Source organism: Rhipicephalus microplus, chromosome 8 (genome assembly GCF_043290135.1).
Source record: "Rhipicephalus microplus isolate Deutch F79 chromosome 8, USDA_Rmic, whole genome shotgun sequence".
Taxonomy (NCBI): Eukaryota; Metazoa; Arthropoda; class Arachnida; order Ixodida; family Ixodidae; genus Rhipicephalus; species Rhipicephalus microplus.
This window is the reverse complement of record NC_134707.1, coordinates 131,560,109-131,586,962: the sequence shown is the minus strand read 5'-3', so window position 1 is coordinate 131,586,962 and position 26,854 is coordinate 131,560,109. Positions and strand designations below refer to the sequence as shown.

Here is a 26,854-nt window from a genome sequence, read left to right as displayed (position 1 = left end):
ACAACCAAAACAGGCAATTCGCGCGGAAAGTCATTCTTCTTCTGTACCCATTTGATTCCAGAAAAACATGGGCTGGTGACCCTGAGCGATAGTTGAAGTGTTCTTGTACGTGTGGAAGCCATATTGCGGGGTCAATGTTTGACACGTTGACCGACTGTAGTGTGTAGAGTGTCCGTAGTGTGAATAAACATAATATCTTGGTGAGAACTGGGGCACAGCTAGTGAATCCGCTGCATCACCTTATATGCAGTGATGTTCATTTAGGATGCTGAGGAAGAATACAGCCAACCAGTCCGTAATGAAAAACTGCTTGTTTATACTAATTGGCTCTCCACAGAAGCGTTCAGTAGCGCAAACACAAAGGATGAGAAACGAGAGAAGCGACACACAAGCGCTGAATAGAAAAAGCTAAAATCAAGATGAATGAAGAAACTACATATTTATTTAGCCATTATATTGGTCATTTTATTTAGAAATGTCATTGTCCTGATCCGGTGTAAGGTCTCTTACGTAGATTGTATTGTACAGGGCTTTGTTGGCCTGCAAAGAAAATGCGTATAATTGAAGAGGCAGTTAAATGCAAACAAGAAACAAGGGGAGGTAATACGCGAAAAGGACTGTTTTCCTCACAGAATGCACAAGGAGTAGAAAACATATATTTGTTTCCTTATATGCAATGTCCTTGGCGACATTAATTCTTGGGTTCACCACATGGTGTGCATCGCGCCATTACTTTTGCAGTGAAAGCTGTTATGAGGGCGCAACAAGGGTGTCATAGTTGTCCGCCAACGACACTTCCTGTGTCCATAACCATTTTCGTGCTAAAAAAAGAACTAAAGAAGGAAAACATGAACAATAGAACAGGATTCAAACAAGAGTCCTCTCGATGGCCGCCCAGTGTTCTACTACAGAATCCTGCCAGTGCGAGAAATTCTGACGCACACAAACCATATGCAGCAATATTTCAGAAAAGAAACTGCGTTATCATCGCTAATATAGTGTGGTAGAAGAGCGAAATAACAGCCAGACGTCGCAGATTGCAAATTGTGCAGCCACACGTCATGCAAGATGAATTGCGTACGAGTGGGTCGTTAAATGTTTCAATTGGATTACAGAGGTCTTATACATATCTCTTCATAATAATCATACAAATCATCTGTTTCGGGTGTAGTTGATACCTTCCGAGTGTACTTGTATTAGCAGCTCGAAGACAGACTGCAACAGGTTTTGGGAAATCCGCTGTTTCTGCTTAAGCTGTGACTCTACAGCGATTTTTCAAAGACCTGGTTGTTTTTAATGGTGAGAAGGTGTTGTTGCCTGTTAATATTGCGCATGACAAAAAAAAAACTTTACAAATATGTAGACATGCACTAAACCTGATCGTGCAAGCAGAATACTTCCACCGTATAATAAGGGTTTTTTAACGTAGAATAAATACGCAAGTATTATTTAAATCTGGCACGGCAGTTTCCTTTAAGATGATGCAAGGGGCTGAAAGGACTAACCAATGGCCCGCGCGACGCTCTGTCGACGGGAATTGTGGCCGTGAAAGGGATTCAGCTGACCACTTCGAATCTTTCAACCCAGCCGTCATTCCGGCTGCTAGGATCGGTCAAAAGTGGTCGGCGAGCTCGTCATTGGTGACTACCACAACCCAGTGGCAGCACCGCTGACAGATGAAATACGCAGTAGTGGCCACCCCCGAAACGTCGGCCGACGCCAGCCCCAGCGTGTAGGCAGTGGCGAAGATTGAGCTCGGAGTTCGTGTCTGTCTCGCACAGTGGTCGCTGGCTGCGGTATCAGCTTTACCAGCCCATTCGGAGAGCATGTGCCAAAGGGCAGCTCGTTGCCCTCGCGCTTTACACGCGCCCGCAGGGTCTACGCACGGGTAACAGAGGCGTATGGTAACCGGGCTCAAAAATTCTGTTGTTAGGGCATTGTGTTAAGTGAGGGCCTGTCCTTTTCTTTCATTTTTTTCATCTGGTGGTGGGTATTTGCATCGGCGTAGTCTGTAGTGTCGGTGTTGTACACGGTTGTTTTCAGGGGATTGCCCGACGACCATTCAGTTAGCTTGCTGTTTTGATCTTCCCGGTGTTGCCATCGTCCTACTCTTATGAGCGTAAACGGCCGCCGAAGCGGCAACAGCTTGATGCGAACGGAGAGTGGGAAGCCATGTAAGCTCCTTGCTTACACGACAGAAAAATGGCGCACTAAGCGCACGAGCTCTTTATTTTTCTTTTGATCTCGTGCTTTGCTCTATGAAAAATGTGTATCCACTCGATGTGTCAAGTAATAACTTTTATGGGGAAGAGATTGAGTACAAAGAAAGAAAAAAAGCAGCAGAAAGAATAAAAAAGAGAAAAAAACTAGAAGGTGAGATAACAGGTACAAAGATAGAAAAGAAATAAGAAAAGAACTGAAATAAACTGAGTCTTGAAAGAAAAGAGAGGGAACCAGAAAAAAATCATATAGAATCAGGGTGTGAAAGAGAAAGAGAGAAATAAGTAAGTAGACAGAAATGAAATGGGGAGATAGAGAGGAGAAGGAAAAGACAAGAAAAATACCTCTAATCACGTGACTCATACTAGGTCGCGTGATTTAGCGGGAACTTATTTCTGGACTAATGCTAAGTAGCAATAATACTGAGACACGTTCCTCTCCAAAAATATCAGTATGTTTTCGCTGTGGCATGTTCTCTTCGAAAAAAAAATTGGCCCGATTCTACATGTTACACTGTAAATGTCGTCGAAAGACGATAGTTTTGCGTCTGTAGAGAGTGAACAAAATATTTATTTGATAATCGGCGCAAGAAAATTGGCGAATGGTATTCTGAAGGCGCTGCGTTAGAGTGCCTCGAGCGTTTAACGGAGGCGAACAAACGCATCTAAGCACGTTAGGCACGAGCGCCATCTGGCAGTTATCTTCTAAAACGAAGGCGTGTGTGACCACGGAGAAAGATGCGCGCCGGTCACGGAGGTGCGAAGGTGTAGAATGCAAAGTTACGGGCAGGTGCCAGTACCCTGCCGTCGCAGAAAAACGTTGGAAACACCTTCTTGAGCACCGCGTTGCACTGTCAGCGCAGTGCGTTAAACGCTGCAGTCGTTAGAGTTACTTGTGTGTGCCTCTTCTAGTATAAAGGCAGACATACAAAACATAGACATGTTCTTATAGTGCCTCAGATAGGCACAATATTTGCTTTTCTAATTGACAATCGCACAACGATGAACGCTAAAACTTGAGCAATATTAATACGCGCTCCGGATGGGGTTCGTCGTTTGGTGCCGTTTGAGGAATTGTTAGAGGGACAAACAGACAAAAGTGCAGACAGACAGACAAACAGACAGACAGACAGACAGACCAAAATTTTTCCGTCGAGACTCCTCAAGAAAGACTATCGTCTTTGAAAATCACAGCGTGTCCACGTAGTGCATGGTGATCAGTGGGGCGAAGCGTTCGTCCATCCGTTTTGTTGGAAGTGCACGTGCCCTTTTGTAGACAGTGAAAGAGGACGACGATGTTCGGAGAGACTCACGTGCAGTTTGTGGCCTGTGCGGCGTTTAGTAGCCTGTGTGGCTTTTGAGTGTAGTCTGTGTGGCAAGTGTTTGAATGTGAGAGAGTAATTTATTCTTTTATTACAAAGTTGAAGTCAACATTTAAAAAGTGCGATCACCATCCAATCGCCACTGAGAGAAAATGTGAGTTCCGTCAGTCTAGGTAGCTAGTTAACGTAACCCTAACCCTCAGATGCAATGCACGACGGTAGTGACAACCCAACTTGCGGTGGACGAGGTACGGACTTTGGCGATGCAGACACTTTTACGGCTCGTGACTTACTCAGAGCTATCCAAGAAAAGGACTAGCCAAGCCATGAAGACATAACTGACGACAAGCCACAGCTTGAATCTGAAAAAAAGTGCCATAGAAAAGTCGGAAAAAGGGGGCATGGTCATCGTGAAGCCGGGACCCAGGAATGCAAGCGACTCGTCGTCCGAAGAGGATTGCAATGAGGTGTTTTGTGTGGTGTTAAACATTTTATTGCTTCACTTTATGTTGTGACTTTTCTAAAAGTCAAGTCAGTCAAGATGGCTGGCGAGTACTTCTTGAAAGTTTCACGGTAGGAACGGGTGAACTTCTGCGTGACATGAAAAACATGAAGCACCAGTGCATACGTACAGCTGTTTTTTTGTGTTGTTTCTGTTTCTTTTTATTTTATCTTTCGTGCGTCATTCATTATCATTCATTAGATATTTCATATAGGGGAATGGCCAAAGATTTGCATGGTAAGTCAGTCAAGAACATTCTTGGGATAGCCTTAACGAGGACGTTGAGCTTTGCAGGATGCCTAATGTTCGAAATGCACGTGCCCTTTTGTGGACAGTGAAAAATGAAAGTGATGTTGGGAGAGACTCACGTGCCGTTTTTAGCCTGTGGGTCGTTTAGTAGCGTGTGTGGCGTTTGAGTTAGCTTGTTTGGCAAACAGAATTTTATGTGTAAGTAAATTATGATTTTATTACAATGTCTCGATTACTTCAGGGACAACCGAGAAGTTAACATTTCGCTCTTGCTTCTGTCCGTCTGTGCACTCGTCTGTGCGACCTTTCATGCGTCCATCCGTCCATGCGCCCACCCTTGTGAGCATTCGTCCACGCGTCCGTTCATCCATGCGTCCGTCTGTGCATCTGTCTATCTGTCCATCTATCTTGTGAACACTCCAAGTGGCACTCACGCACTTTTTTATGGCCTGTGCTTCGTGTTCACTTCCCACCTTTAACCGCCGCAAGTTCGTTGCACTGCATCCCAATCCTCGCTAAACCTTGCTAAAAAGGAGGTTACCCCTAGCGAGTTAAACGTGACAACTTTTTCCTGTCAAATAGCGCTCAAAGTGCGTCCTTCTGATACTAGTTTTTTTAGCAAGCATCAAATTCTAGTAAAAATTTATTGAAATCATTTCGGGAATACTTGTTTATGTAATTCATTTGAACAGAAACAACTCGTTTATTTACGATTAACGTGCGCGGGTTTGCTACTCAATTGAAAAAGTGCGCACGTGCCGCTCCTCTAGACTGGCCGTGGTGGTGGCTACCTACTACAACTACTACAAATACTACTACTACTACTACTACTACTACTACTACTACTACTACTACTACATACATCGGGGACGCACGACCCATGGCATAGGAAGCTTCGCCTCCCCCCCAAAAAAATCAGCAGATACCACGGACCTCAGGAATCAATTCTATGCGAAGTGTGCTCATGGATGGTGACTGTGCTGTATTTTGTATTGAGCGAAATGGTAATAAATTAAGCTAAAGCTATGTACAAATGTTTCACGCACACACACCTAATAAACAGTCGCACATGTTTTATATAAATAGTTTTTCACAGTTTTGTAACGGTGGCAACATCAACATGGGTATTAGCAACATCAGATATGTAAGTTGTTATGCTGCGTTTGTGCTCGCGAGAATGGTAGACCTAGACACTGCTACCTAAATAAATTTAAGTAGCCGGCACTTGACTACAATCAACGTACACCGGACGTTATATTCGTACCATAAAAGCAGGTAAAAATATTTATAAAGTTGATTATCAAGCACTGCAACCACAATGGACTTTTCACAAGCATGAAATATTTCAAAAGCAGTGCCGAGACCTCGTGTGACTCTGTCTTAGAATACTGGATTGCTACGTAGAATGCCAAAGTTCGCTTCCTACTGGGAGACTGGCATTTATTACTTGCGTTCATTGGGTCAGTGCTGCCGATATCGGCTTTTCTTTTGCTTAAAGCTCTCGCGTTCAAGTTATAATTGTCTGTTCTCGCTGCGCCTGGGCAGCGAGGCACTGTTTATCACATGAGTCACACACCTGCCTGTAGCATACGGCTATGTGCCTCATGTATCTGGCGGAAAGGGTTGGATGACGTACGAATGGAATGGGCAAATTATTCATGTCAAGGCGAGCGAGTCATATTGGACAAACCAACCTACTGCCATACTAATTTGGGTGTACTCTACTTCCGGAGGCAATCACGATAGAACCCTCACGTAGTCGGCTGGACGATAGATAGATAGATAGATAGATATATAGATAGATAGATAGATAGATAGATAGATAGATAGATAGATAGATAGATAGATAGATACGCAAGCGACAATGCTTGTTAATAGAGAGTTTTAGTACTGCGTACGCTGCGTACGTGGCGGCGTTGCGTACGTAAGCACGCCACGTTCTGCGTAGTGCGCATGCGCAGGCTGCAACGCGAACGTATCGCATTAGGTACGTAGCCGCTACGTACGCACGCATGAGATGCGTGCGTGCGTACGTATGAGGTGATCGCGCCGCTCTCGAACAAGTTCGCGACAGCGCGAGACTTCGTTTTGCAAAATGGTGGCATCGAAGGCAAGCACCGACCGTCTCTGTGGCCTAAAATATGGCTACAATCTGGCTATAACACTTGGATTGGCTCACATTGGCTGTCAACAACACGTGCTTCTATTATGATATACGAGATGGCGCAACACGCGTCACGCTCGTTAGTACGCGGGTACTACGGCGTACTAAAAGCCGATTAGTGGCAAACGACGCCACGTAACGCAAGGCGCTTGCGTGATGCGTACGTAGCACCGTTCCGCAGTACTAAAACTCCCTAATCTGTCTTTACCGATACAAAGGTTTTGGTTTTGTCGTAGCACAGATCTCAGATAACTGGGGGAGTCATAGGAGCCTTTCAAGTTAAACAAATGTATTAACCATGCGTCAGGGAGCCATCAATATATCTTACATAAAAACGAGCTCGCATATTTTCTCAGCACATGCGCCGTGAAGTGATACCTATGTAACATTTTATATTCCTTTTTGACACTTCCACGCAATCTTGATATTCTTTTTATGTGTTTCATTTTCACGTTCCTGCATTCTTCAAATGTAAGTTTTAATTGCGAGTCAGCGCTCGTTTGTGTCCTTCTTGTTTTCATGTTCGCCGTTTTCGTGCTGTAACGAAAAGTTCACCCGTAGCAACAAGCCCAACTTTCAATACTATTACATTTTAACTGTAGATGTATTTGCATGTAGCTTGAAGCGCAATAATCACACACTCCGAAAAATTATCCCTGGGTTTGATAGTCGGCAGCGACTAACGCTTCTGGGTTTAACTGCAGGTATATATACATAAAATATACGGGGTGATCACTGCCGCTGTAGCTCAGTTGGTAGAGCACCGGAGGCGTAAATCGAGGGTCACAAGTGTGGTCCCTGCCCGCGGCAAGTTATCTGTTTGTGCACTTTAGTTTCTACATATTTACGTTAAAATTGCCATACTAACATTCCCTCTCTTTCTCCTGACATGATTGTGTGTTATTCCTCAGTTATATGGAAAATACTTAATTCCCTTGTTTCCATCGCGAAGACAGCCGAGGTGGTATCTTGTTTACTTTTAGTGCATAAGTACAGCTTTTCATTTGTGTATTTTTACATAAGAACACATGTATTGAGCTAATCAGGTCATCCACGTGATGTGAATAGAAGGTTCTTATTCAAGGTGAAATTTATTGACTCTGCAGTACACTAATCGACGGGTTTCTATTTATCTTTATAAACCATAGTTATGACTGTCTTCATTATTGAAGTATTTCGGTGTTTCTGTACTGGACGAAAATATTGATACAAAACAGCCGCTAAACACGGCTGCGTGAAAGAAGAGGACAAAGTGAGTTTTCGTTGGATGCTGGTCTGGCGCCATTTTGCTCGTCGAGTTCTGTGCGCTGTAAATAGAACAATAAACAAGTTACTCGTAACATTATTGGTGGAGGTGGACGACCCCCGTACCTCGATGGAGACGCGCAGCGGTCGCACCATCGGCGACCTTTCGACTGCTTCGACTGCTGGTACTTCCTCTACGCCACCCTCATCAGTCCAAGCCACCACCTACGTCACACTCGCGCACCTCCGGGATCCCGGCACTTTCTCCGGTGATGGTACGATCGATCTCGACACTTGGCTGAAGCGGTACGAGCGCGTCAGTGCTACTCACCACTGGGATCCCGCGCTCATGCTCGCCAACGTGCTTTTCTACCTGGACGGCACTCCCCGAACATGGTTTGAAAGCCACGAAACCGACATAACGAGCTGGGATTTCTTCAAAGAAAAGATGCGTGACCTGTTTAGCGATTCTTCTGGTCGTCAGCTCGCTGCGAAGAAGACTCTTGCCACACAGGCCCAGTCTTCTACCGAATGGTACGTCTCCTACATTCTTGACGTCTTGGCCCTTTGTTCCAAGGCCGACCAGTCCATGTCCGAAGACGAAAATGTTAACCACGTCTTGAAAGGCATTGCTGACGATGCTTTCAACCTGTTGGTTTTTAACAACGTCTCGAGCATCAACACAATCCTTAAAGAATGCCAACGTCTGGAACAAGCTGAAGCCCGCCGCGTAGCCCAAAGCATCGTGCACCTTCCGAACACAGCGGCCACTTCTTCGTGTGACGACGCCTTCCACCAGATCCCTCGATGTGACAACCTTACACGCATCATTCGTCGAGAGGTCGAGGCAGCACAACCGGTAGCCACGCCATTACCGACGCCGGCGCCTTCCCCGACCACGATCTCTTTAATACAAGTGGTCGTTCGTCAAGAGCTATCGAATGTCAGCCTACATCCTGTTCCTACTGTATACTCTCCTGAGCCTTCTTATCGTACCCCTTCTGCACCTTGCATACAACGCAATCCGTCCGAATGGCGTACTCTTGATGACAGGCCCTTATGTTTTAACTGTCGACGCGTTGGTCATATCGCTCGTCACTGCCGCAGCCGCTGGGCTCCACCGTCCCATTATGCACCTCAGTATCACCCCACTTCTGCTCGCCAGTCGTCCCCATCACTTTCTTCCTCAACGCCCGTCACACGTTTCGCTCCTACAGCACCTCTGAGCAGACCTCGCTACGACCGGTCACCGTCCCCTGCTCGTCGTCTGTCCCGGTCGCCCCCACAACGCCGTGCTGCCTCTCTAACCTATTCGCAGCATCTCCGAACGGAAAACTAGGCCATGCAGCTTCTGGAAGTAGACATGCGTTGACGACCTTTGTAATAAATCCTCGATTAACGTTAACATTGAACCGGAAGCTTTTGGACGTTACTGTCGACAATGTTCGTGTCAGTGCATTGATAGATACTGGCGCGCATGTGTCCATTAGGAGTGCTAACCTTCGCCGCCGACTTAGAAAAGTTGTCACGCCCGCCCTCAACCGAGCTGTACGAGTCGCCGATGGAGGAACTGCCGCAATTCTTGGCATGTGCTCTGCGCGAGTGTCTATTGGAGAGAGAAGCACTATCGTTCTTATCGCCGTTATCGAACATTGCCCTCATGAACTCATTCTCGGTATGGATTTTCTAGCCACGCACTCTGCCCTCATAGACTGTTCAGCTGGCTCTCTCCATCTCGATTTACCCCTCTCTTCCGACCCGCCTAGCCCACCGCAAACCAGCCTCTGCTGCATTTATTTCACGCGCCTCCCTCCTAAGTCTGTCACACAAGTCGACTTATCCTCCAGGCCGCCAGTACCTGATGGTGATTACATGGTAGCCCCGATTCCTGCAGTGATGCTTACGCATGGGGTTGCTGTGCCGCATATGATTCTGACGTTTAAGAGAAACCGCACCTTCCTTCCACTGGTCAACTTTTCACTCACCACCTAAGTTATGCCACAGGGTATCTCCCCGGCCAAAATTACTGCTCTCTAATATGACCATGTCAAGCCCTTCATAGTGGACGATTGCTGCAGCTCAGTCAGTGGTTCCACTTCATCACGTTTTTGGGGCGCCGACATCGAGCGAATGGTGTCATCGGACCTCACGTCTGAGCAAGCTGCAGCGCTTTGCCACGTTCTTGAGCGCTATGTTAGCATTTTTGACTTTGCCAGCAACTCTTCAGGCCAAACGACCATTGTCACCCAGCGCATAAATACTGGCCATGCAACCCCCATTCACCGACGCCCCTACCGTGTGTCTGCGTCGGAGCGTGCAGTATTACAACATGAAGTCGACAAAATGCTTGCGAAAAACATTATCGAGCCTTCATGCAGCCCCTGGGCTTCTCCACTAGTCCTTGTTAAAAAGAAATATGGAACATGGCGCTTTTGTGTCGACTACCGTCACCTTAACAAAATTACCAAAAAAGACGTTTATCCGTTACCTCGCATTGACGATGCCCTCGACTGCCTGTACGGTGCCACTTATTTTTCAACTATTGGCCTTCGGTCAGGGTACTGGCAGATAGCCGTCGACGAGATGGACCGCGAGAAGACCGCATTCATCACTCCTGACGGTCTTTATCAGTTTTAGAAGAGGCCCTTTGAACTCTGCAATGCACCAGCCACAATTGAAAGAATGATGGACTCATTGCCCCAAGGGCTGAAATGGTTCACCTGCTTGTGTTACCTTGACGATGTTATTGTCTTTTCGCCCACATTCGACTCGCATCTTGATCGTTTGTCAGTTATTCTGGACGTTTTTCACCAAGCCGAACTCCATCTTAACGCCTCCAAACACCGCTTCGCTCGTCGTCAAATTTCTGTGCTCGGTCTCCGTGTCGATGCTCAAGGCGTGCGTCCAGACCCATAGAAAATTCGCGCAGTCACGAACTTTCCCGTTCCGAAAACCACAAAGGATGTCCTCAGTTTTGTGGGGTTGTGCTCCTATTTCAGCCGCTTTGTTAAGGACTTTGCGACCATTGCACGCCCACTCACAGACCTCTTGAAGAAAGACGCCTCGTTTACCTGGGGCCATGACCAAGCGTCATCGTTTTCGCAACTTACGACACTGCTTACAACGCCACCAATCTTGGCTCACTTTGATCCATTAGCCCCATACGAGGTTCACACGGACGCAAGTGGACACGCCATAGGAGCTGTGCTATTGCAGCAAAAACGCGGACACGACCGTGTTATAGCCTACGCAAGTCGACTGCTATCTCCAGCCGAGCGCAACTATTCCATCACAGAGCGCGAGTGCCTCGCCCTTGTATGGGCAATCGCCAAGTTCCGCCCATACCTGTATGGGCGCTCATTCCGTGTTGTCACGGATCATCACGCGCTGTGCTGGTGAGCCTCCCTGAAGGACCCCATGGGACGTCTCGCTTGTTGGGCTCTACGCCTTCAAGAGTACACGTTCTCTGTAATGTACAAAACAGGGCGATTACATCTGGATGCGGATTGTTTATCCCGCTACCCTGTTGACAAAGCAACCGATACTGACGCTATCACGGATGTTTTTTCTGTGTCGCAGCTGTTAAACGTTGGCGAAGAGCAACGTCGGGATGTTTCTTTACGAGCCATTATTGACAAACTGGAGTCAACGCCTCGCGACCCGTTCCTAAGAATGTTTTTGGTGAAAGACGGGATCCTATATCGCCGCAAACTTGATTCCTTCGGATCAGACTTACTCCCTGTCATCCCAGAGCACCTGCGTTCCACTGTACTGCATCAACTTCACGACGCTTCTATGACGGGCCGTTTGGGCGTTTCTCGCATATACGATTGGGTACGACATCGGTTTTTTTGGCCTGGACTTGCCCTCTCTGTTCGATTCTATGTCGCCGCTTGTGAGCCCCGTCAGCGTCGCAAAACGCCGTCTGCCCTCCCAGCCGGCTACCTTCAGTCGATCGACTTTCCCAACGAGCCTTTCTTTCGAGCTGGTCTCGACCTGTTCGGCCCTTTTTCACTCTCCACAGCCGGAAATAAATGGATTGCTGTTGCCACGGACTACGGAACGCGGTACGCAATCACACGAGCACTTCCGACCCGCTGCGCTACCGACGTTGCGGAGTTTCTGCTGTACGACATAATATTAGTGCACGGTGCTCCCCGTCAACTTCTAACTGGTCGTGGCCGCACGTTCTTATCAGCTGTCATTCGTGAATTCCCGAGGTTTTGCCATACCAAGCACAAATTTACTACTTCATACCATCCCCAGCAAATGGCCTTACGGAGCGCCTTAACGGGACCCTAACCGATACGCTTGCCAGTTACGTTGCGCCAGACTACCATGTTTGGGACATTCATTTGCCGTATGTGACGTTCACCTACAATTCATCTCGTCACAACACTGCCAGATATTCGCCCTTCTACCTACTATATGGCCGGGACCCAACTCTACCTTTAGATTGATTGATTGATTTGTGGCGTTTAATGTCCCAAAACGACCATATGATTATGAGAGACGCCATAGGAGAGGGCTCAAGAAATTTCGACCACCTGGGGTTCTTTAACGTGCACCCAAATCTGAGCACACGGGTCTACACCATTTCCCCCTCCATCGAAAATGCAGCCGCCGCAGCCGGGATTCGAACCCGCTTTCTACGGGTCAGCAGCCGGGTACCTTAGCCACTAGACCACCATGGCGGGGCAAATCTACCTTTAGACACGTTACGACCTGCGGCCACTGAATATGATGGGGAAGTCATTGCCGCGCCGACCACGCGCGCCAAGTCGCCCGTAACCGTCCACAGGCTTCACAGGCGCGCCAACAACAGCTCTACAATTCTCACCATAGGGACGTGCACTTTTCTCCGGATTCTCTCGTGCTCCTCTGGTCACCTTATCGGCGTGTGGGACTGTCTGAAAAACTGTTGTCGCCCTACACTGAACCACTCCGTATCGTTCGCCAAGTGACAGACGTCACGTACGAGATTGTTCCAACCCATCCAACAAAGTCATCGTCAGCTCCGAGCGACACCGTTCACGTGGCTCGGATAAAGCCTTATTACCCCCCTGCGACATCATCTGCGTAAATTTAGCACCGGGACGGTGCTTCTTCCGCCGGAGGTTATGATACAAATCAGCCGCTAAACACGGCTGCATGAAAGAAGAGGACGAAGTGAGTTTTCGTTGGATGCTGGTCTGGTGCAATCTTGCTCGGCGAGTTCTGTGCGCTGTGATTAGATCAATAAACAAGTTACTCGTAACAATATTTTGACGCGTACAAGCCAGGATGTGCCATCAAAACAGGCTCATTTCCTGTCAGTAAAACGTCAACTAGGGGTCACAGGACCGGTTCGGCACTAAGAAATCACACAAGCAAAGAAAGGCCACTTTGAACTCGACTCCATTTAAGGCTTTCAAGAGAATCGAAGAGGCAACTGGGCCACTTTCGAGGTAACCGTGGATTTGGAGGGACTGGAACCAGTGTGGTATTTGTAGTTCGAGCTGAAATCTAAAACCCAAACAGGTTATGGCTGCACCTTGCGACTAGAAGGAAAGCTTGTTCGAGGAGAAGTGTAGTCCCGGAAATCTGGTGGCAGAGAAACTGTCTCCAAGAATCCATTAGGCGTGAAGACCGAATTCTTTGATAATGCGTTCAAATTCGCTGCAGCAAATATACAGAGATACCATCAATACATAATGGTTTCTACAGTTTGAAAACAGGAACCATTCAAATAAGTTTGTCTTTTCTTAACGTTGAGAGAAAGGCAAAGGCAGGTATCAATTTAATTAAACCAGAGTGGCCTGCCGGCGCTGATTATGCCCCTCCAGACACTTTTGCAAAGTGGCGAGTATATGTATCGACTGTATGTGCAGGATCACCAGTAAACTCATTAGTAGGTTTGGCATCGATGCGTTTTTTAGCATGGAGGTGGTTTATCAGTTGCCACGTCTGCGCCTGGTTTCAGGCAGATAACTGAAGGTGATAGTAAAAATATCGTCGTTTTGCTGATAGAGAGAGGGCAACAACTTTATTCCTTGTGATTCTGTAGTTGATACCGAGTTCTGCATTGCCTGTGGAGTGTTCAAACCGTTTCCAAAGCAAATCTTTGCCGAAACATTACTTCAAAAATATCTGGGGACAGCCAGCTGTGACTAAGTCTTTGTTTAGCCCTTCTAATTTAAGTGCAAGAGTGTTGCGGACTACGTATTTTCCTGCAAAAGCTATCGTATAGTCACCAGGAGATCCAGTAGCAGTAAAAAAGACCAATGAAACGTTTTAATTATTTACTAGAAATTGCAATATTAACTATATAGACAATACAATTTTTTCAACATGCACCTAAGCAACCATTAAAGTCTCCCATCAGTATTTATACTGTGTTTTTACCTTACTCATTGCCGATTCCACGTCTTCATAGAAGCTTTCAACTGAAGCGTCATCATGGCTGGATGTAGGCGCGTAGGCCTGTACCACCTTCATCTTGTATCTCTTATTCAATTATTTACGACACCTACCACCGTTTTATTATTGCTGTAGTATTCCTCTATGTTGCCAGTGATGTTTCTGTGAATTAGAAACCCCACTCCCAGTTCTCTTCTGTCAGCCAAGTCCCGATAGCAAAGGACGTGCCCATCTGTAGCACCGTATAGGCTTCATCTGTCCTCCTAACCCCACTGAGCTCTATTATATCCCATTTATCACCCTCTAGCTCCTGAAATAGCTAGACTTCCCTCACTAGATAAGGTTCTAGCGTTAAACGTTGCCAAGTTCAGGTTCCAATGACGGCCTGTCCGGATCCAGAGATTCTTAGCACCCTCTGCTGCGTTGCAGATCTGACCGCCGCCGTGGCCTGTTGCTTAGCAGCTGCTGGGGACTGAGGCCCGTGAGTTACTTGACGTATGCACGTGGGAGGTAGTGGCCAGATACTGCACCAGGGTGACCCATTCTTCTCTGGTGAGGGAGTGCGTTCCCGGTGGTGGTTACCGGTGAGGCCGCTCCCCGGGCCACGTAATGCAGTTTCATCACCACGCGGATCTTTTTATCCGATTGGGAGCTGCGCGGCACCGGGATTTGAACCACAAACCTTTTGCATGCGAGGCGGATGCTCTAACCACTGCGCTATCGCTGCTTTGGAACAAATACAATGCCGAAAGCTAAATCAACTATTTATTTATGGCGAACTTGTCCCCATAAACTAAATACACAAAGGTTGTCCTGAGCTCGCTAGTGAAAACTTCGTCAACTACTTTTTTTGCGTATCGCCGCGTGCCGCTCTTTCGAAAAGCCGCCAGCCTTCTTTTTCCAGCGCGTGGTGTGGTGACACATGCAGCAAGTGTTGTATGGCGCGTTTGGCTTGTCAGTTGGTATGGCAGAATTTATAAGAGCAGGAAGCGGTGCAAGACTTGAGTAGGTATCTAACAACCTGCAGCAATATATATATATATATATATATATATATATATATATATATATATATATATATATATATATATATGTGAAAAACTTCTCAAAAAGACTCTGACACGCGGAATCAAACTTGAAACCTCTGCATCGCGAAAGCGAGGTGTTAAACACTGAGCCACCGAAGAGCAAATGCTTCAACGTGCAAAAAACGGCAAGCTATTTATATCTAACACTTACCGCTAGTGATGGGCATCTGGTGGGGGAACTATCATGTTTTCAGCATTATCAGCAAGATGGAACAATGAGCGTGTGGTGGCTTGCCCCTTATCTCCCTTGCGTACATCGCTTCATGTAGAGAAGTGAGTGACCGTAAAGCCCCTCAATGCACACTCGTGGTCCCTTATCTCGAGGTTTGGAGCATCTTATGTCTTGGCTGTCCTTAAGCTTTCACCAGAACAATTCTCTTCTAGTTACTGGGCGGACAAATGTCACTGTAATCCCTGCACAGTCTCCATTTGCGAAGAGGGCGCGCTTTTCAGACAGAGCGAAGTAACCATTGAGGTGCTTATACGTGTTTATCTGTGGTTGTGAGTACATTTTGTGTGTTATTTATGCGTGAGAAGTGCGGGCAACATTTAGATATGCTGGCCGAAAATCGACAATGAGTAAGGTAAAAACACAGTATACAATACTGATGGGAGACTTTAATGCAAAGGTAGGGAAGAAGCAGGCTGGAGACCAGGCAGTAGGAGATTATGGCATCGGTACTAGAAACGCCAGAGGAGAGCTACTTGTAGAATTCGCAGAACGCAATTATTTAAGGATTTTGAATACATTCTACCGAAAAAGAGGAAACCGCAAGTGGACATGGAGGAGCCCTAATGGCGAAAATAAGAACGAAACCAACTTTAAAATGAGTGCACACCCAGGCATCGTGCAGGATGTGGAAGTTTGGCAGAGCACAATGCAGTGACCATAGAATGGTACGGTCACCAATTCGCCTAGGCTTGAGAAAGGAACGACAGCAACTGATACGCAAGAAGCCAATCAATGAGCTAGCACTGAGAAGGAAAGTACAGGAATTCAGAGTCTCGCTTCAGATCAGGTACTCGGCTCTTAGTGTGAAAACCAACCTTAGCATTGATACAATGAATGATATTCTGACGAGTATCATTGAAGAATGTGCAGTGGAAGTTGGAGGCAGGGTAGTTAGACAGGACACTGGCAAGCTTTCCCAGGAAACAAAGAATCTCATTAAGAAGCGTTGAATCATGAAAGTCTCGAGTACAATAGACAAAATAGAACTGGCAGAGATTTCGAAGTTTATTAGTAGGCGTAAGGTATCCGATGTAAGAAGGTATAACATGGAGAGAAGTGAACACGCTCTGAAAAATGGAGAAAGCGTCAAAGCAGTGAAGGGGAAACTTGCGCTAGGCAAAAATCGGATGTATGCACTATCGGACAAAGAAGGCAAAATAACTACCAATATGAATAGGATAGTTAAAATAGCGGAGGGTTTTTACAGAGATCTGTACAGTAGATGGGACAACCATGACTTTAATACGATAAGAACTAGCAGTAACCCAGATGACACCCTACCAGTGATCATAGCGGAAGACAGAAAAGCTTTGAAGAGAGAAGCAAAGCTGCTGGTGAGGATCAGGTAACATCAGATCTGCTGAAAGATGGAGGACAGATTGTGTTAGAAAAACTAGCCATTCTGTTTACGAGCTGTCTCCTGACGGGAAGCGTACCAGAGTCTTCGAAGAACGCTAACATCATCTTAATACATAAGAAAGGAGATGACAACGACTTGAAGAATTACAGGCTGATTAGTAGTATACAAGCTATTTACAAAGGTAACTGCTAACAGAATAAATAAAACATTAGAATTCAATCAACCAAAGGAACAAGCCGGATTTTGAACAGGCTACTCAACAATTGACCCCATTCATACTATCAATCAGGTAATAGAGAAATGCTCAAAATGCATTGATTGATTTGTGGGGTTTAAGGTCCCAAAACCACCATATGATTATGAGAGACGCCGTAGTGAAGGGCTCCGGAAATTTCGACCACCTGGGGTTCTTTAACGTGCACCCAAATCTGAGCACACGGGCCTACGACATTTCCGCCTCCATCGGAAATGCAGCCGCCACAGCCGGGATTTGAACCCACGACCTGCGGGTCAGCAGCCGAGTACCTTAGCCACTAGTCCACCGCGGCGGGGCAAAATGCAACCTCAAAATGCAACCAACTACTATACATAACCTTCACAAATTACGAAAAGGCGTTTGATTCAGTAGAAATATCAGCCGTCATGCAGACACTGCGAAATCAGGGCGTCGATGAAGTATATATAAACACTCTGGAAGAACTCTACAGGGGATCAACTGCTATCATTGTGCTTCATAAAGAAAGCAACAGAAAACCAATCAAGAAGGGTGTAAGGCAGGGGGACACAATCTCCCCAATGCTTTTTACCGCGTGCTTACAAGAGGTTTTCAGAAGTTTGGAATGGGAACAGTTAGGGATAAGAGTTAACGGAGAGTACCTTAGTAACCTGTGCTTTGCCTATGACATTTCATTGCTGAGTAACTCAGTAGACGAATTGCAACTCATGATTACGGAGTTAGACAAGTAGAGCAGAAATGTGGGTCTTGAGATGAATCTGCAGAAAACGAATGTAATGTACAACAACCTCGAAAAAGAGCAGCGCTTCGAGATAGGTAATAGTGCACTTCAAGTTGTAAAAGACTATGTCTACTTAGGGCAGGTAATAACCGCGGAGCCGAACCACGAAATTGAAGTAACTGGAAGAGTAAGAATGGGGTGAAGCACATTTGGCAAGCCCTCTCAAATTATTACAGGCAGATTGCCACTATCCCTCAAGAGGAAGGTATATAACAGCTGTATCTTGCCGGTACTTAGCTACGGAGCAGAAACCTGGAGACTTACAAAAAGGGTTCCGCTTAACTTGAGGACGACGCAGTGAGCAATGAAAAGAAAAAATGGTAGGTGTAACCCTAAGAGACAAGAAAAGAGCAGATTGGATTAGGGAACAAACGGGGGTTAAGGATATCATAGCTGAAATCAAAAGGAAGAAATGGACATGGGCCGGGAGTGTAGCGCGTAGACAGGATAACCGCTGGTCGTTAAGGACAACTAACAGGATTCCCAGAGAAGGCAAGCGGGTTAGGGGGAGACAGAAGGTGTGGTGGGCAGATGATATTAGGAAGTTTGCGGGCATAAATTGGCAGCAGCAAGCACAGGACCGGGTTAACTGGCGGAACATGGGAGAGGCCTTTTTCCTGCAGTGGACGTAGTCAGGCTGATGACGATGATGAAGCAACCATAAGGCCTTGGTGCAGGCGCACTCACAAATAAAATTATAAACAATACAATACAGTCTACATAAAAAAATAAAGAGAGCGGAAGGCACAACAAAAAAGGAATCAGTGCGAAATTAAAATAATAACAGAGAAGACTAAAATTAAAAAATGGCCATAAAAAATGAAGGGGAATATACACAACTCTGGAGAATACTTCCTGAAAATCGAATATGGGGACAATCTGCACATGGTGAAAACATATTACATAACACTGAGAAGCTGAGTTGAAAACAATGGCAGTGGACTGTGAAAAAAAATCAAGGTCATGAAAGTTGAAAATATAAAGACTTTACATTCTGCGAGCAGTTGAAAAAAATGGCAAACACAACAAATAGTCGATTCTCTCTCGTTGACTTCCGTGAAAAATAAAAATTTAGATAAGTGAGAAGCGAAAGGCAGAATATCATGCCGTGATTTATTTTGTAAAAAAATAAGTCAGCGCGATCTCGTCGGCAACAGAGATATTCTGGTCAGCAGTAAAGAGATGACAATGATAATTATCTGGCAGTGTTGGAACAATATCCAGAGGATTTCTTGCAAAGCGATGGTTTTAAATGCTTATGAATGTTTTCTGGACTCACTCAATTGCGCACAGCCAGATTAAGCAAATAATAATAAGTAAGTGAAGTGAAACGAACGCTATAGTGAGTCATCAACTCTTGTGACATGGCAAGTCTGTCTATACCACGCATTTCTCGAGAGTGCTGCTCGTTCGCTTGCAAGATCTGTTTATTAGAGTCGTTGATCAAGCTACCGGCTGATCCCTACGCCCGAATTCAGTAAACGTTTGAACAGCAACCGCAGCAGCAATACAATTTCCATATGAGAATAATACACTTGTTAATATTATTGTCAGTACTTTCATTATTATTATTGTTAGTATTTCAGTGATATTAGTAATAATATTACTAGGTAAGCCACACATGTTGTTTGAAAAAGTGAGTATAGCGTTATTAGAGGGGTCACTAACGGGAATGATGCATGCAGTACTACTGTAATTGCACCAACTTTGCGTTTTTGGAGCAGCGCGTTATTATTTATTGGCGGCCAAATATATAAAAAAGTGATCTGTTGCGAAAAAGCTCTGTCAGCCCTGGTAACGGGGTCTGTCGAGATAGATGCAAATAAATTAAGATTAACATTGATCTCATGCGTAGATTCATCTCATGCGATTTTTGGAGCCGGCACACTTGCCGACATGTCGCTGATGCAACTGTTGCTGGTGCAGGTTAGTCATTACTACCCATCTCAATCGCGGAGACTTCCATATGCATTGCCGGCTCCTCCCACGTTGCTATTTGGTCGTAACAAAAACCACGGATGCCCGATGCATACGTCACGTCTGGAAAGATTCCGATTATTTTCTAACAGAGTGCTGTATTTGATTTTGTTGTTAATTCTCGCGGGGGATGTTGAACTGAACCCAGGTCCTGCTAAGACACCGGAGATGGAAGTGCTGAAATGTTTGCAGAGTGGGCAGGAAACGTTAATTTCAAAATTAAACGGCATCGAATCCAGGTTCGAAAAAATGAGAACATACTGATGGAAGTAAAATATAATCTTAGTTCAACTCAGAACCAGATAAGGGACATCAGCAAGATCGTAACGGAACAGGCAGCTATAATACGGCAACTTATGCAACAGGTGGAAGATCTGCAAAAGAAAACAAATGACCTCGAAAACAGAAGTCGCCGGAAAAATCTTGTTTTCTATGGCGTTGATGATAAACCCTCAGAATCCTGGGATGAATTCGAAGCTATAATAAAGAATATTTGCAAAAAGAGCCTTGGAATGGAATTCGAATCTGTGGAAAGGGCAGATCGCTTAGGACGCTATAATTAAAATAAGAAGAGGCCAATTATTGTTAAATTCTCATTATACAAAGAGCGTCAGGCAGTGCTTCTCAATGCCAAAAGATTCAAGAATTCCCAGTACAGCGTTAGCGAAGATTACTCACATGAAACAAGAAGTATCAGGAATATGCTAAGACAAAAAGAGAGAATAAGAACAATAAAGTGAAGCTGAATTTTGACAAACTGATTATTAACGGCAGGGCTTTCAGGTTGGATGACGAAAAAGAAGAGGTCGTCCCAGTACGTAGGCAATGACAAACTAGAAAAAAGGACAAATACCGATGTAAAGAAATTGTTGCCGTCATCGTGAACTGCCGAAGCGTAGTTAATAAAGTTGCTGAGCTCTTGGGCTTAATTGAGAGTGTTATCGCAGATGTAGTCTTTGGTACAGAATCTCGGCTAAAGCCCTCGATTGCTGTTAGTGAGGTGTTTCCGCAAAATACGTCGTCTATCGCAACGATAGGCTCACAGCAGGTGGTGACGTTTTTTTACTTGTTAGTTCTTGCTTACAGTCATTTGAAGTCGATTATAAGTGCAACGCACTGGAGTCTGTATGGTGCAAGATAATACTGCCTGATAGCTTCGCGTTTGTGGTCGGAGTGGTTTATCGCTCGCCTAGCTCAGATAGTAGCATAATGCAAATATTAGATGAAATTCTTTCTGAAGTGTCAGCCCAAACAATACTCCTAGGGGGGGATTTTAATCTGCCTGGCTTATCCTGGGGTAATGGTTCCTGTATAAGTATAAGCGGCGCATGAGCCTTGCGATAAAACATATCCTCGACACGTTTGTTTTGACGCAGTACGTTACCACCCCTACTCGCAATGACGCTGTGTAAGACTTGTTGTTTTGTAACTCGCCAAATTTCGTAAATGACGTGACTGTGATTCCAGGAATTATTGATCATCTTGCTGTTGTTGCTTGTATCCGAAAGAAAAAAGTGTGTGCGATGTTACCTACGGGTAGAAGGATCTACTTTTATGACAAGGGTGACTACGATGCATTTTCTGAAAAACTTCGTAATTCGTTTCCTGTTTTAGAATGTCCTTTTGAGGACGGCAATGTGCATGATATGTGGGACAAATTTAAGAATACACTTTCTGAGTTAACAAACAGACATATATCCAGTGTTCATTCATCACAGCTAAAAAAGCACAAACAACCATGGGTAACAGCACATATATTAAAGCTTATCAACAAAAGGAAGAGGGCATTACGCACATTCAAGAAAAGCAAATCAGTTGCTCACTTTGAAAAACTGAAGTCGATTACCCACGAATATAAGCTAAAGATAGAAAAAGCTAAAGACGATTACTTCACTGAGCTGAGCAACAAAATGAAATCAAATCCTAAAATGTTTTGGAAGTACTTAAAACAGTGTGGCTCAGATTCTTTTGGAATACAGGAGTTAAATTATAACGGCACGGTAATTACGAATGACGAGGATAAGGCTGCATGCCTAAAAAACTTTTTCCACTCGGTATTCTTACCCAAACACAGCTGTAATTATCATCAAACTATTATGAGCATTTCGCCTATGCTTTCTGTCGAGCTTAGTGTTAATGGAATTGAAAAACTATCGAAGGACGTTGACGAGAATAAATCTAGTGGTCTAGATGAAATTTCTCCACGTGTACTCAAGCGTTGTGCGGGCCAAATTTCTATGTATCTTTATGCAATTTTTGAAAGATCTTTAGCGACAGGTACCTTACCACATGACTTGAAAATTACGCACGTTGTACCGATACATAAAGGTGGGTCCAAAAAAGACGTTGGAAATTATAGACCAATATCTCTTACGTCTATCCCGTGTTAAATCCTCGAACATAATTTATACAAAGAAATAATAACTCATTTAAACAAGCATAAGGTACTAATCAACGAGCATCATATATTTCGCAGAGGCTGTCTTGCACAACACAATTAGTCGAATTTTATCATGATGTAGTATCAGGCGTAGATACTGAAGGACAGGTTGACGGTGTGTTCTTGGATTCTCGGAAAGCGTTTGACATGGTGTCACATTCACTCTTACTGTTTAAGCTTACCACCCTGAACATTGATAAGACTGTATTTAAATGTATCAAATGGTACCTTTCCCAAAGAACACAAACCGTAGTACTGAATGGAAAATGCTCCAAATACACCGATGTTACCTCAGGGGTCGCACAAGGCTCCGTCCTGGGTCCGCTATTGTTTTATATTTATGTTAATGATATCTCTGCAGCAATTTCATCTTCTATGCGGTTGTTTGCGGATGACTGTGTCGTGTACAGAAAATTTTTTTATCACAATGATGTATTAGAACTTCAGAAAGACTTATCGCTCATTTATAGCTGGTGTGCCAAATGGAAAATGACTTTGAATATAACAAAGTGTGTACATATTTCATTTACCAAAAAGATGAAACCATTTCAGTCACAGCACCATCTGAACGATGTACAGTTGAAACAATAGAGTACATATAAGTACCTAAATATAATACTATCATCTAAATGTTCATGGATGCCTCAGATTGACACTCTCATAGCCAAAGCTGGTAAGGCCTTAAATTTCATTCAAAGAAACCTGCGATGTTCGCATCTGAATTTAAAACGTATGGCATACACTACTTGTATCAGACCTATCTTAGAATAAGGTTGTGTCGTGTGGGACCCCGCCGAGGTAACCTTCATTGCTGCTCTGGAACAATTACAAAATCGTGCTGCAAGGTTCGTCTTGGGACGGTACGGAAGGGGGGAGAGCTGCACTGCTATGAAGGCTGAGCTAGGATGGGAGTGTCTTTCTGACCGCTGCCAGAAGCAGAGATTAAAATTTCTTTGCTGCATTTACTACAATAAAACTGGAATTAATAGAGAAATATACCTACACAACCCTCATTACACTTCAAAATGTTTTGATCATAGTTGCAAAATTCGGGAATACCCAGCTAAAACGAAAATGTATGCCAATTCATTTTTTCCTAGAACGATTAAACAGTGGAACAGGCTAACTGAAATGCAAGTACATAGTCGGAACGAAGGTATATTTTATTCACTGCTGTAAACCCGTGTTGTAACCTGAACGAAGATGTATTGATGTGTGAACAAATTTCTACTATGTGTGCGAACAAAATTGTATTTCAGTTATTTATGTGTGAACAAAGTTGTATTGTGTGTGTGAACGGAGATGTACGTCATTTATTGATGTAACCCCCCTGCTATAACGCCTTCGGGCGCTGCGGGGTATCTGATAAATAAAGAATAAAGATTGAAGCCAGTACTGATGCACGAAAAACAGGTGTTTTTACTAAAACACAGCTAGTGATTGAAACTGTTCGAAAACTAGAAAATTTGACAGATTCCACGTACCCGGGAATTGATGTTATGCGAAGCATGTGGAGGGCAGGTGACCGTGTTGCAAGTTTAGGGGCGAAGCTCCTTAAGGCGGCACCTGTTCGTCCCTCGTAATAGTAGTACTAGTCGCAGTGTGTAACCAGTCTTACTTTTTGCCCTGAAAGGTGGTGCCTGTGAGAGATTTCATCTGTGCGTTGTTGAACAATAAAAGATAGTGCTCAATGTACATGCCAATGGCTGTTAAGGAGGAATGAGAGACAGGAGGATTCGGCTTTTAGGTAACGCGCACGCTGCGAATTTTTCATTGTTCAAAAACGCACAGAATGCAAGAAAGGGTTGCTATCGTATACTTGCGGGGCGTAACCTCCTAGGTTTTAGAAAGGTTTAGCGAGCGTTGGGCCGCAGTGCCATGAAACAGTGAACTAGTATATATTATGAACTCGAGGTGGTTAAAGGTGGGAAGTAGAGACGAAGAGCAAGCCGTAAGAAAGCGTGCGTGTGCCTCCTCTCGCTCAGTCTTTGGAATGTCCGCTGGATGGCGGTGCTTGTATGTGAGGATTATATAATGAGAAGATGCGAGATGGTGGTACTTGGAGTGTTGAATAGGTGGGTGAACGGACACTTAGACAGATGCATGGACGGACGCACGGATGGCTGCACGGACGGATGGACGCATGGACGGACGCAGGAACAGATGCATGGACGAAAGCAGGGACGGACGCACAGATTAACGTGCAGATGCACGAACAGACGCACGCACGGACGGGCGGATGGACGCACGGATGGGCGGATGGACGCACGGATGGCCACACAGACGCACGCATGGATGGGCAGAAGCAAGAACGAATGGACGGATGGAGGCTTCGCCTCACTATCCATAATTCACTCCTTGGAAATGCCGCCTTTTTTTTTATTGTGTGACACGTCATGAAATGACGCTATACATATATGTACAAACGTTGCACGCACAGACGTATGTTGAAGAGTTGCAGATGTTCATATAACCGGTTGTTTCCACTTGCGCAAATATGTCAACTGTAACATGTGTATTAGCAGCAACAGAAGCTGATATGAAGCGCTGATGCTCGTGAATATGCTGGCCCTGGACACTGCTGCATAAATCAACTTGAGCGCATGGCACCTAGCCACAATTGACGTTAACCCGACGTGATGGCTGTATCAAAGGAGTAGGTATGTAATATTCATAAAATTGGTTAGGCAGCACTGCAACCGCTATTGACGTTTCATGAAGATTATCGTCTATTTGAAAAGCAGTTCCGAGACCTTGCGTAGCTCTGTGATAGAATGCTTCGATGCCACGCACAATGTTTGAGTTTGATTCCAGCTGGGACACTAACCATAATTCTTTGCATACGTGGGTTTGACGCTACTGATTTCGGTTATTTCTTAACGCTCACAGGTTAAAATTGCCCGTTTGTGTTCTCGTCGTTCCTGGGTAGATACTGAGTGTAAATCACCTGTGGCACATATCCGCATACCAGGGGCACATACCCACCCGTGGGTACATGGCACTGTCTGACGGGACGTGTTCCACGACGCACGTGACGGGTTTGTAACTTTATTGAAGTCTTGAGCAGCGCGTCATATTCGCCAAACCATCTTACCCTCCCATGCTAATTTTGGTTCACGCCAAGTTAAGGGTGTGACCAGGAGAGCACCCAAACGTGAGCGGCTAGATAGACAGATAGATAGATAGATAGATAGATAGATAGATAGATGGATAGATAGATAGATAGATAGATAGATAGATAGATAGATAGTTAGATAGATAGATAGATAGATAGATAGATAGATAGATAGATAGATAGATAGATAGATAGATAGATAGATAGATAGATACGCTCAATGTCGCTGAAGTTCGCTAAGAAATGCTTCACATTTAAAAGTAAAACATTGATAATGTCATATGCGGTAAGAGGCCCTTTACGCGTGGAATGCTGCGTCGCAGAAGCGCAGAATGGCACCAGCGTAAAACATTGAATTGCAGAATTAGTGGCTGTTTTAAAAACCCACCTACAGGCGCACTAAGCAAGCAATAACAAACAATGAGGGGATCTTTAAGCTTCGCCTTCAAAGGTATAACGCGATAGAGATATCCTATCCCTAGTGCGTGCTTAAAACACTTACTCCCGTATTCTAGAACCTCCCTTCGCTCAACGCTTCACCTTGATTTGAGAAAGCCGATGGGAGTGCCGTCTCTAGGCACGGCAGGTCACTGCATATCAGCAATAATCTGCAGTGATTCTTGAGTAGCGCCGCGTCAGTTTTAGCCGAGTGGTGGCGCAGTGCTCAACTCTGTCAAGTGAAGGGTGGATGTCGATTCCAGGAGCGTTTGTGAATGAGGGGGGTTAGTGTATATAATCTTGTCAAACAAGCTGTGCACCCACTACGTGTCCTTAAGGGAATAGGCACGGTAACGTGTGTTCCTTTCGCGGTGAGTGACAGGCTTTAAACGATGAAGTCTATATGATAATCACGTGATCTGAGCGAGTGAGTGAATAAACTTTTATTGGGTCCAGCGAAATGCGTCTATACACCGTGGGATTAGCCAGGTGCGCGTTTTAATCACATGTTTTGACGCCTGATAGCAATGTACGCTTGTACCACAAATTATGACAGCAATATTTCTTATTGCATTGTGAAGCACAGGGCACGTGTGTTTCCAAGCAGAGGAAGTTATTTTCACTGTGTTAAGAAGCGAACGCGTGGTAGGACACCCTCTTACTACGCAAACGATCTAGTTCGTTCCTCCCTCGGTTATTCAAGGTTTTTTATACATATAATTTGCATCTTTCTAGAATTTTCGGTCACGTACAAGATGATTTTTCGCTGACAACCAACGAAGCCAACACGACAATTTCTGCAAAATGAGCGCTTTAACATTATCTCGTCAATAGGTTTCACAAGGTACATCGTAAGAAACATTATCCCGTATAAAAATCTCACCATGCTGTTCTTGAGCAAGCCGCGCCAAAAAAAAAACAATTTAACTAATAGCAGCATGAAAACATGACGAGCAATATATCTTTAAACTTGCTTACGCGTTTTCTTCGTTCTAAATAAAAATGGCCGAAATAGCCGGGTCTCGAACGAAGACCTGATGCCGCTGTGCAGACCACATCGAAATTTCCAGAGCCCTCCACTATGAGGT

The 26,854-nt window shown here is 44.9% G+C and overlaps 1 long non-coding RNA gene across 1 annotated transcript in view; it reads right to left on the bottom strand.

The window, feature by feature from the left end:
• Positions 1 to 420: 420 nt before the first annotated feature.
• LOC142768745 (uncharacterized) overlaps positions 421 to 26,854 on the bottom strand; it is a 33,729-nt gene continuing 7,295 nt past the window's right edge. The window contains exon 2 of the long non-coding RNA XR_012885425.1: positions 421 to 540. This is a non-coding gene — a long non-coding RNA (uncharacterized LOC142768745). The remainder of the gene's footprint in view (positions 541 to 26,854) is intronic.